The sequence below is a fragment of the Aythya marila genome (assembly GCF_965140915.1).
Source record: "Aythya marila genome assembly, contig: HAP1_HAP1_SCAFFOLD_179, whole genome shotgun sequence".
Lineage (NCBI taxonomy): Eukaryota > Metazoa > Chordata > Aves > Anseriformes > Anatidae > Aythya > Aythya marila.
The window spans coordinates 382,501-393,029 of record NW_028137479.1 but is presented as its reverse complement, the minus strand read 5'-3'; positions in this window follow the sequence as shown (position 1 = coordinate 393,029).

Sequence of the window (10,529 nt, the reverse complement as noted above, 5' to 3'; positions counted from 1 at the left end):
CTCCTTTGGGTTCCAAGTGTCTGTGGGGGGGAGACCGGAGGGCTCCATGTTGTGTACAGGTGGCAGCCAGACTCGGACAGTGGCTGTACCCTGACAGCTCTCTCCCCAGCCTCCTTCACATCTCCTAGTCCACCGTGACGTTTTATATATCTCTATCTATTTTGTTGTTGTTGTTGTTCTTGTGGTGGATTTCTTCCACCGTAGTTGTGGGAATCGTGTAGTTCCTTACTGTCTTTGAGAACCTCACACACACAACTAGCAGTGTGGCCCACCCAAGCCAGCTCGCCGCGTGGCTGGGGACAAAGAATGGACCATGTCGGGCGGCCAGGCCTGCTGCCCCCACGCGCCGGTTCCGAGGGGACAGTGGCTGGGCTGCGGGGAGGCCAAGTTCTGTGTCTGACGGTTTATGCGTTCATAAATTTACCAATCGACTCAGCAGCAAAATCAGTGAGACGGTCTCCAAAGGAAGCCTAGCACGGCACAGGAGAGCAGAGCAATGCGGATGAAAGCTGAGCGAGACAAGGAAAAGCCCTGCTAGGCATAGGGAAAAGCAGTGACAACCAGGGCCTGGAAAAGGAAAGCACGGCCAGTAAAAACACATCAGATAGGTCCAAAAGGAAAACAAATCATGCAAGGAACATGAAAAAAAAAAAAAAATTAAAAAAAAAAAAAAAAAAAAAGAATAAAAGATGAAAGGCAAAGCAAAGCAAAGCAAAGCAGAGCAAAGCAAAGCTAAAGAAAGGAAAAAATGGCCTGAAACAGCAAACGAAAGCACGGCGAGGGAAGGCAAAGCAGAGCAAAGGAAAGTAGCACCAGGAGAAGCAAAGCATAACCAGGAAATGCAAAGCAAGCAAAGGAAAGCAAAGCACTTTGAGGCAAGGCAAAGCACAGCACGGGTAGGAAAGGCAGAGCAGTGCCAGGTCTATAAAGCAGAGCTAAACCAAGGAAAGCGTGGCCAGGGAAGGGAAAGCTGAGCAAGTCAAAGCAGAGCAAAGGAACGTAGCACAAGGAAAAGCAAAGCATTTTCAGGAAAGCAAAAGCAAAACAGTCTGAGGCAAAGCTGGGGCAAGAACAGCAGAGGAAAGGAGGTATGGGAAAGCAAAACTGTGCCACGAAGAGCAAAGCAAAGCGGAGCAAGGCAAAACAGAGAGAAGCAAAGCAAACGTAAGGAGCTTGCGGCTAGCTCAGTAAAACCAGTGGGACAGTCTCCAAAAGAAACCTAGCACAACACAGGACAGCAGGGCAATGCGGATAAAAGCTGAGCAAGACAGAGTAAAACCCTGCTAAGGAAAAGCCCTGCTAGGCATAGGGAAAAGCAGTGACAACCAGGGCCTGGAAAAGGAAAGCACGGTCTGTAAAAACACATCAGATAGGTCCAAAAGGAAAACAAAAGAATGCAATGAACATTTAAAGGAAAAAAAAAAAAAAAAGAATAAATAATAATAATAATAAAAGAAATAGATGCAAAGCATGTCCAGAAAAGGCAAAACATAGCAAGGCAAAGCAGAGCAGAGCGAAGCTAAACAAAGGCAAGCATGGCCCTATAAAGCAAAACAAAGCACGGCGAGGGAAGGCAAAGCTGAGCAAAGGAAAGTAGCACCAGGAAAAGCAAAGCAGTGCCAGGAAAGAGAAAGAAGTCAAAGTAAATAAATAAATAAAAAAAGAACAACAACAACAAAAAAAAAAACACCAATAAAAAGCACAACAAAGCGAAAAAGTTTGAGGTAAGGCAAATCAGAGCAGGGTGAAGAGAAGCTAAGCAGAGCAGAGAAGGAAAAGCAAAGCAATGCCAGGAATACAAAGCAAGGCAAAGCAAAGCAAAGCAAAGCATGGCCAGGCAAGGCAAAGCAGAACAAAAGAAAGTAGCAAAAGGAAAAGCAAAGCAGTGCCAGGAATACAAAGTAAAGCAAAACAAAGGTAAGCATGACCAGAAACTGGAAGTGAGAGCAGGAGCAGGCGAGGCAAAAGAGAGCAAGGCAAAGGTAAAAAAAGGCAAGCATGGCCCCGTAAAGCAATACAAAGCACGGCCAAGGAAGGCAAAGCTGAGCAAAGGAAAGTAGCACCAGGAGAAGCAAAGCATAACCAGGGAAGACAAAGCAAACAAAGGAAAGCAAAGCAGTTTGAGGCGAGGCAAGGCAAAGCACAGCACGGGTAGGAAAAGCAAAGCAGTGCCAGGTCTATAAAGCAGAGCTAAACCAAGGAAAGCATGGCCAGGGAAGGGAAAGCTGAGCAAGTCAAAGCAGAGCAAGGGAACGTAGCACAAGGAAAAGCAAAGCATTTTCAGGAAAGCAAAAGCAAAGCAGTCTGAGGCAAAGCTGGGGCAAGAACAGCAGAGGAAAGGAGATATGGGAAAACAAAACTGTGCCAGCAAGAGCAAAGCAAAGCGGAGTAAGGCAAAACAAAAAGAAGCAAAGCAAACGTAAGGAGCTTGCGGCTAGCCCAGTAAAACCAGTGGGACAGTCTCCAAAAGAAACCTAGCACAGCACAGGAGAGCAGAGCAATGCGGATAAAAGCTGAGCAAGACAGAGTAAAACCCTGCTAAGGAAAAGACCGAGCGGCATAAGGAAAAGCAGTGACAACCAGGGCCTGGAAAAGGAAAGCACGGTCTGTAAAAACACATCAGATAGGTCCAAAAGGAAAACAAAAGAATGCAATGAACATTTAAAGGAAAAAAAAAAAAAAAAGAATAAATAATAATAATAATAAAAGAAATAGATGCAAAGCATGTCCAGAAAAGGCAAAACATAGCAAGGCAAAGCAGAGCAGAGCAAAGCTAAACAAAGGCAAGCATGGCCCCGTAAAGCAAAACAAAGCACGGCCAGGGAAGGCAAAGCTGAGCAAAGGAAAGTAGCACCAGGAAAAGCAAAGCAGTGCCAGGAAAGAGAAAGAAGTCAAAGTAAATAAATAAATAAAAAAAGAACAACAACAACAAAAAAAAAAAACACCAATAAAAAGCACAACAAAGCGAAAAAGTTTGAGGTAAGGCAAATCAGAGCAGGGTGAAGAGAAGCTAAGCAGAGCAGAGAAGGAAAAGCAAAGCAATGCCAGGAATACAAAGCAAGGCAAAGCAAAGCAAAGCAAAGCATGGCCAGGCAAGGCAAAGCAGAACAAAAGAAAGTAGCAAAAGGAAAAGCAAAGCAGTGCCAGGAATACAAAGTAAAGCAAAACAAAGGTAAGCATGGCCGGAAACTGGAAGTGAGAGCAGGAGCAGGTGAGGCAAAAGAGAGCAAGGCAAAGGTGAAAAAAGGCAAGCATGGCCCCGTAAAGCAATACAAAGCATGGCCAGGGAAGGCAAAGCTGAGCAAAGGAAAGTAGCACCAGGAAATGCAAAGCAGTGCTGGGAAAGAGAAAGAAAAAAAATATTAATGAAAAAAAATAAAAACAAACAAACAAACAAAAAATAAATAAAACCACAACAAAGCGAAAAAGTTCAAGGTAAGGCAAATCAGAGCAGGGTTAAGAGAAGCTAAGCAGAGCAGAGAAGGAAAAGCAAAGCAATGCCAGGAATACAAAGCAAAGCAAAGCAAAGCATGGCCAGGCAAGGCAAAGCAGAACAAAAGAAAGTAGCAAAAGGAAAAGCAAAGCAGTGCCAGGAATACAAAGTAAAGCAAAACAAAGGTAAGCATGGCCGGAAAATGGAAATGAGAGCAGGAGCAGGTGAGGCAAAAAAGAGCAAGGCAAAGGTAAAAAAAGGCAAGCGTGGCCCCGTAAAGCAAAACAAAGCACGGCCAGGGAAGGCAAAGCTGAGCAAAGGAAAGTAGCACCAGGAAAAGCAAAGCATAACTAGGAAAGATAAAGCAAACAAAGGAAAGCAAAGCAGTTTGAGGCGAGGCAAGGCAAAGCACAGCACGGGTAGGAAAAGCAAAGCAGTGCCAGGTCTATAAAGCAGAGCTAAACCAAGGAAAGCATGGCCAGGGAAGGCAAAGCAGAGCAAGGAAAAGCAAAGCAAAGGAAAGTAGCACAAGGAAATGCAAAGTATTTCCAGGAGAGAAAGAGCAAAACACTCTGAGGCAAAGCAGGGGCAAGAACAGCAGAGGAAAGGAGGTATGGAAAAGCAAAACTGTGCCAGCAAGAGCAAAGCAAAGCGGAGCGAGGCAAAACAAAGAGAAGCAAAGCGAACGTAGCGAGCTGGTGGCCAGCCCTCCTTTGGGTTCCAAGTGTCTGTGGGGGAGACCGGAGGGCCTCCATGTTGTGTACAGGTGGCAGCCGGAAATGGACAGTGGCTGGACCCTGATCGCCCACTCCTCAGCCTTCTTCACAGCTCCTAGTCCACTGTGACACCCGGCAAGAACCATGTCTTGCTTTAGCTGGTTTTATATATCTATATACATTTTGTTGTTGTTTGTTGTGGATTTCTTCCACCGTAGTTGTGGGAATCATGTAGTTACTTATTCTCGTTGAAATTCTCACTGAACACTATCACCACACGAGTAGAAGTTAGGGGTCCCCTGGCGGCTCGCCGCATGACTAGGGACAAAGAATGGACCATGTCGGGCGGCCAGGCCTGCTGCACCCGGCCTCCAGTTCCGAGGGGACAGTGGCTGGGCTGCGGGGAGGCCAAGTTCTGTGTCTGACGGTTTATGCGTTCAGAAATTTACCATTCGACTCAGCAGCAAAATCAGTGAGACGGTCTCCAAAGGAAGCCTAGCACGGCACAGGAGAGCAGAGCAATGTGGATGAAAGCTGAGCGAGACAAGGAAAAGCCCTGCTAGGCATAGGGAAAAGCAGTGACAACCAGGGCCTGGAAAAGCAAAGCACGGCCAGTAAAAACACATCAGATAGGTCCAAAAGGAAAACAAATCATGCAAGGAACATGAAAAAAAAAAAATTAAAAAAAAAAAAAAAAAAAGAATAAAAGATGAAAGGCAAAGCAAAGCAAAGCAAAGCAGAGCAAAGCAAAGCTAAAGAAAGGAAAAAATAGCCTGAAACAGCAAACGAAAGCAAGGCCAGGGAAGGCAAAGCAGAGCTAAGGAAAGTAGCAAAAGGAAAAGCAAAGCATAACCAGGAAATGCAAAGCAAGCAAAGGAAAAGCAAAGCACTTTGAGGCAAGGCAAAGCACAGCATGGGTAGGAAAAGCAAACCAGTGCCAGGTCTATAAAGCAAAGCTAAACCAAGGAAAGCATGGCCTGATAAAGCAAAGGAAAGCATGGCCAGGGAAGGCAAAGCAGAGCAAGGAAAAGCAAAGCAAAGGAAAGTAGCACAAGGAAATGCAAAGTATGTTCAGGAGAGAAAGAGCAAAACACTCTGAGGCAAAGCAGGGGCAAGAACAGCAGAGGAAAGGAGGTATGGAAAAGCAAAACTGTGCCAGCAAGAGCAAAGCAAAGCGGAGCGAGGCAAAACAAAGAGAAGCAAAGCGAACGTAGCGAGCTGGCGGCCAGCCCTCCTTTGGGTTCCAAGTGTCTGTGGGGGAGACCGGAGGGCCTCCATGTTGTGTACAGGTGGCAGCCGGACTTGGACAGTGGTTGTACCCTGATCGCCCACTCCTCAGCCTTCTTCACAGCTCCTAGTCCACTGTGACAGCCGGCAAGAACCATGTCTTGCTTTAGCTGGTTTTATATATCTATATACATTTTGTTGTTGTTTGTTGTGGATTTCTTCCACCGTAGTTGTGGGAATCATGTAGTTACTTATTCTCGTTGAAATTCTCACTGAACACTATCACCACACGAGTAGCAGTTAAGGGTCCCCTGGCGGCTCGCCGCATGGCTAGGGACAAAGAATGGACCATGTCGGGCGGCCAGGCCTGCTGCACCCGGCCTCCAGTTCCGAGGGGACAGTGGCTGGGCTGCGGGGAGGCCAAGTTCTGTGTCTGACGGTTTATGCGTTCAGAAATTTACCAACCGACTCAGCAGCAAAATCAGTGAGACAGTCTCCAAAGGAAGCCTAGCACGGCACAGGAGAGCAGAGCAATGCGGATGAAAGCTGAGCGAGACAAAGCAAAGCCCTGCTAGGGAAAAGACCTAGCGGCATAAGGAAAAGCAGTGACAACCAGGGCCTGGAAAAGCAAAGCACGGCCAGAGAAAACACAAGAAAAAGATATAAAAGGAAAATATAAAGCATGGAATGAACATCAAATAAATAAAAAATAATAATAATAATAATAATAAAAAAATGCAAAGCATGACCAGGAAAGGCATAGCATAGCAGAACAAAGTAGAGGAAAGCAAAGGTAAACAAAGGAAAGCATGGCCCCGTAAAGCAAAAAAAAAAAAAAAAGCAAGGCCAGGGAGGGCAAAGCTGAGCAAAGGAAAGTAACACCAGGTAAAGCAAAGCATAACGAGGGAAGACAAAGCAAGCAAAGGACAGCAAAGCACTTTGAGGCAAGGCAAAGCACAGCATGGTTTGGAAAAGCAATGCAGTGCCAGGTCTGTAAACCAAAGGTAAACCAAGGAAAGCATGGCCAGGGAAGGGAAAGCTGAGCAAGTCAAAGCAGAGCAAGGGAACGTAGCACAAGGAAAAGCAAAGCATTTTCAGGAAAGCAAAAGCAAAGCAGTCTGAGGCAAAGCTGGGGCAAGAACAGCAGAGGAAAGGAGGTATGGGAAAGCAAAACTGTGCCACGAAGAGCAAAGCAAAGCGGAATAAGGCAAAACAGAGAGAAGCAAAGCAAACGTAGCGAGCTGGCGGCTAGCCCAGTAAAACCAGTGGGAAAGTCTCTAAAAGAAACCTAGCACAGCACAGGAGAGCAGAGCAATGCGGATAAAAGCTGAGCAAGACAGAGTAAAACCCTGCTAAGAAAAAGAACTAGCGGCATAAGGAAAAGCAGTGACAACCAGGGCCTGGAAAAGGAAAGCACGGCCTGTAAAAACACATCAGATAGGTCCAAAAGAAAAACAAAAGAATGTAATGAACATTTAAATTAAAAAAAAAAAAAAAAAAAAGGAAAAATAATGAGAATAAAAAAAAAAATAGATGCAAAGCATGTCCAGAAAAGGCAAAACATAGCAAGGCAAAGCAGAGCAGAGCGAAGCTAAACAAAGGCAAGCATGGCCCCATAAAGCAAAACAAAGCACGGCGAGGGAAGGCAAAGCTGAGCAAAGGAAAGTAGCACCAGGAAAAGCAAAGCATAACGAGGGAAGACAAAGCAAGCAAAGGACAGCAAAGCACTTTGAGGCAAGGCAAAGCACAGCACGGGTAGGAAAAGCAATGCAGTGCCAGGTCTGTAAACCAAAGGTAAACCAAGGAAAGCATGGCCTGATAAAGCAAAACAAAGCAAGGCCAGGGAAGGCAAAGCACAGGAAGGCAAAGCAGAACAAAGGAAAGTAGTACCAGGAAATGCAAAGCAGTGCTGGTAAAGAGAACGAAAAAAAATATTAATGAAAAAAAATAAAAACAAACAAACAAACAAAAAATAAATAAAACCACAACAAAGCGAAAAAGTTCAAGGTAAGGCAAATCAGAGCAGGGTTAAGAGAAGCTAAGCAGAGCAGAGAAGGAAAAGCAAAGCAATGCCAGGAATACAAAGCAAAGCAAAGCAAAGCATGGCCAGGCAAGGCAAAGCAGAACAAAAGAAAGTAGCAAAAGGAAAAGCAAAGCAGTGCCAGGAATACAAAGTAAAGCAAAACAAAGGTAAGCATGGCCAGAAACTGGAAGTGAGAGCAGGAGCAGGTGAGGCAAAAGAGAGCAAGGCAAAGGTGAAAAAAGGCAAGCGTGGCCCCGTAAAGCAAAACAAAGCACGGCCAAGGAAGGCAAAGCTGAGCAAAGGAAAGTAGCACCAGGAAAAGCAAAGCATAACTAGGAAAGATAAAGCAAACAAAGGAAAGCAAAGCAGTTTGAGGCGAGGCAAGGCAAAGCACAGCACGGGTAGGAAAAGCAAAGCAGTGCCAGGTCTGTAAACCAAAGGTAAACCAAGGAAAGCATGGCCAGGGAAGGGAAAGCAGAGCAAGTCAAAGCAGAGCAAGGGAACGTAGCACAAGGAAAAGCAAAGCATTGCCAGGAAAGAAACAGCAAAAGAATCTGAGGCAAAGCAAAGCAAAGCCGGGGCAAGAACAGCAGAGGAAAGGAGGTATGGAATAGCAAAACCGTGCCAGCAAGAGCAAAGCAAAGCGGAGCAAGGCAAAACAAAGAGAAGCAAAGCAAACGTAGCGAGCTGGCGGCCAGCCCTCCTTTGGGTTCCAAGTGTCTGTGGGGGAGAGATCGGAGGGCTCCATTTTGTGTGCAGGTGGCAGCCAGACTTGGACAGTGGTTGTACCCTGATCGCCCACTCCTCAGCCTTCTTCACAGCTCCTAGTCCACTGTGACACCGGGCAAGAACCATGTCTTGCTTTAGCTGGTTTTATATATATATATATATATACACATTTTGTTGTTGTTTGTTGTGGATTTCTACCACCGTAGTTGTGGGAATCACGTAGTTCCTTACTGTTTTGAGAACCTCACACACACAACTAGCAGTGTGGCCCACCCAAGCCAGCTCGCCGCATGGCTAGGGACAAAGTATGGACCATGTCGGGCGGCCAGGCCTGCTGCCCCCACGCGCCGGTTCCGAGGGGACAGTGGCTGGGCTGCGGGGAGGCCAAGTTCTGTGTCTGACGGTTGATGCGTTCATAAATTTACCAATCGACTCAGCAGCAAAATCAGTGAGACGGTCTCCAAAGGAAGCCTAGCACGGCACAGGAGAGCGGAGCAATGCGGATGAAAGCTGAGCAAGACAAAGCAAAGCCCTGCTATGGAAAAGACCTAGCGGCATAGGGAAAAGCAATGACATCCAGCGCCTGGAAAAGCAAAGCGCGGCCTCTAAAAACACATCAGATAGGTCCAAAAGGAAAACAAAAGAATGCAATGAACACTTAAAAAAAAAAAAAAAAAAAAAAAAAAAAGCAAAACATGTCCAGAAAAGGCAAAACTTAGCAAGGCAAAGCAGAGCAAGGGAACGTAGCACAAGGAAAAGCAAAGCATTGCCAGGAAAGAAACAGCAAAAGAATCTGAGGCAAAGCAAAGCAAAGCCGGGGCAAGAACAGCAGAGGAAAGGAGGTATGGAAAAGCAAAACTGTGCCAGCAAGAGCAAAGCAAAGCGGAGCAAGGCAAAACAAAGAGGAGCAAAGCGAACGTAGCGAGCTGGCGGCCAGCCCTCCTTTGGGTTCCAAGTGCCTGTTGGGGGGAGACCGGAGGGCTCTCATGTTGTGTGCAGGTGGCAGCCGGACTTGGACAGTGGCTGTACCCTGATCGCCCTCTCCCCAGCCTCCTTCACATCTCCTGGTCCACCGTGACGTTGGGCAAGAACCATGTCTTGCTTTATCTGTTTATTTCTTTATTGTTGCCTTTCTTCCAGCGTAGTTGTGGGAATCATGTTGTTACTTACAGAAAAGACCGTGCTGGGTGTGCAGGCCTGCTGCCCCCTCGTGCCAGTTCCGAGGGAACGGTCGCTGGGCTGCGGGGAGGCCAAGTTCTGTGTCTGACGGTTTATGCGTTCGTAATTATAGCGATCGACTCGGCATCAAAGCCCGCGGGACGGTCTCCGAGAGAAGCCTAGCACGGCACAGGAGAGCAGAGCAATGCGGTTGAAAGCCGAGCAAGGCAAGGCAGAGCCCTGCTAGGGAAAGGACGGCGGGGTTGGTTCCCGGCCGGCAGGTGTTCCCCGCCTCGGGGCGCCGCGGGCGCCTCGTCTAAGCGCTGCGGACAGCAGCCGCCAGGTCTACCCGGGCGCGGTCGCCATGTTTGCTTAGCCGGCGGCGACCTGTAGGGGTCGCTGCAGGTCCGGCCGCGAGAACGGCGTCGGGGTCTGCCCGGCAGCGACGGGAGCGCGGGCGCGAGCGCGTTTGCGAGGGCTCCCGTCCGCGGGTCGGTCGAGCGGTTCCCGAGCGGGTCCGATGGCGCGGAAAGCGTCGGAAATTCCCGGAAAGGTGCGAAAAGTGCCGGAAGGGCCCGTGGGAAAAGCGAAGGAAGGCGGGCCGGCGCTGTCGGTTCCCGGCCGGCGGGTCTCCCCGTGTCCCCCTGAGGTTGCCAGGTCTACCGTGTGCCCCCCGTTGCCGCCACGTCTCCCCGTGTCGTCCTGCGGCCGCCAGGTGTCCCGGTGCCCTCCTGCGGCCGCCAGGTCTCCCCGCGTCCCGCCGAGGTTGCCAGGTCTACCGCATCCCCCCGTCGCCTCGTCTGCCGATCCTGCCGCGGCCGCCTGGTGTCCCCGCGTCGTCCCGCGGCCGCCTGGTCTCCCCGTAGCTTCCTGCGGCCGCCAGGTCTACCCTGCCGCGGTCGCCATGTTTGCTTAGCCGGCGGCGACCTGTAGGGGTCGCTGCAGGTCCGGCCGCGAGAACGGCGTCGGGGTCTGCCCGGCAGCGACGGGAGCGCGCGCGCGCGCGCGTTTGCGAAGGCGCACGTCCGCGGGTCGGTCGAGCGGTTCCCGAGCGGGTCCGATGGCGCGGAAAGCGTCGGAAATTCCCGGAAAGGTGCGAAAAAGCCCGAAAAGGCTGGAAAAGTGCCGGAAGGGCCCGTGGGAAAAGCGAAGGAAGGCGGGCCGGCGCCGTCGGTTCCCGGCCGGGGGGTCCCCCTGAGGTTGCCAGGTCTACCCGCGCGGAGGAAATAGCCGCCGGTCGGGC